Below are 1,475 nucleotides of genomic sequence, written 5' to 3' on the forward strand. Positions count from 1 at the left end.
CAGCGTCAATCGTTGAAAATCTGGGCAGGACTGCTCGGAGACTGCATAACTGAACCACACTTCCTATCACAGAGACTAACAGGGTAGCAGTACACGCGGTTTCTGCGGACTGTACTTCCAGATGTATATGATGCCCCACTGAATCAATGCTTGAACATGTTGTTCATGTATGACTGTGCTCCAGCACATTTTCATTTACTAGTGCGGCGGCTTCTAACTCGGATTTATGGTCAACATTAGCGAGGTAGAGTAAGGCCTGTGCCATGGCCTCCAAGGTCCCCGAATTTAAATCCCATGGGTTTCTGTGTGTATGGTCATGTCAAAAGCCTGTTATACGCAACCAAAGTCAACACACTTGAGGAATTACGCTTGCGGATTGAAGCAGCGTTCCACCATTTACAGAATTCCTCAGGACTGCCTGAGAGGATTCGCAACTCATTTCAGAGACGAGTTCAAAGTTGCATTCAGACGCATGGACAACATTTCGAACACCTACTTTAAAGTTTAGAAATATCATTTGTTCCTAGACACTGATGAACCGCAACAGAAAATGTATATCGACAGCTGTTGATTTGTGGGCCCATGTTTATCGGAGCTTTTTAGCTACTTTTGGCCTGTATTTTCCATATGTGAATTATTGAGCATCACTTCTGAAACACCCTGTGTATGTATGAACATTTTCACATCACCTCCTAAACCACTGGATCGAGTTCATCCAAACTTGGTGCATATATCATTCACTATCTGGAAAGAATGACTGTGGGGATAAGAACCACCTACCTATCAAAGGGCTGGCGACGGCTATGAAAAGGCAGTAGCCCACGACGCGCAAATACCTACATTTTAGCATCTAATATTTCATAACGAGAGCCTTGGTAACTTGCAACAAACATTACCCATGATTTCAAATCTTTATGATACTTCTTCTCTCTGACAGAGCTCACCAAATGGCGAACGGAAAAAAATTACCTCTTACATTTTAGCTATTCAGACAGTAAAACTGCCGCATGAAATATGACGTTTTCATTTATTACTTCTTTACTACTAACTGCATTCTTGACACATTTTGCAGACAGTATTCACATATAAACCCCACTGAATGTATCTGCAAAAATATATCGTTGTAAAGCACATAGTTCGAGTGTATAACGACATATACACTGAGAAGCGTGAATAACTGCCTCATCATGCAAGACTTTTTAACTGATTACTTCTTTACCACAAAATCTATTCAGAACACATTTTGTAGACAGTAGCCACATATACCATTGGATATACTTGCAAAGTTATCATTGTACAGCACAAATCTCAGGAGATATAACTTCAGAAACATGAAGTCGCGTGCAAATGAAACAGCAGGAGGAAATTCGTTAGAGATGCAGTTGAAATATGTCTACAAATAAGTGTGAAATGTATTAAATACATCTGTCATGTGCGTACGCGGGCAAACCCAGGGTAAAAAGCTCATACTAAAG

Source organism: Schistocerca serialis, chromosome 4, assembly GCF_023864345.2.
Source record: "Schistocerca serialis cubense isolate TAMUIC-IGC-003099 chromosome 4, iqSchSeri2.2, whole genome shotgun sequence".
Lineage (NCBI taxonomy): Eukaryota > Metazoa > Arthropoda > Insecta > Orthoptera > Acrididae > Schistocerca > Schistocerca serialis.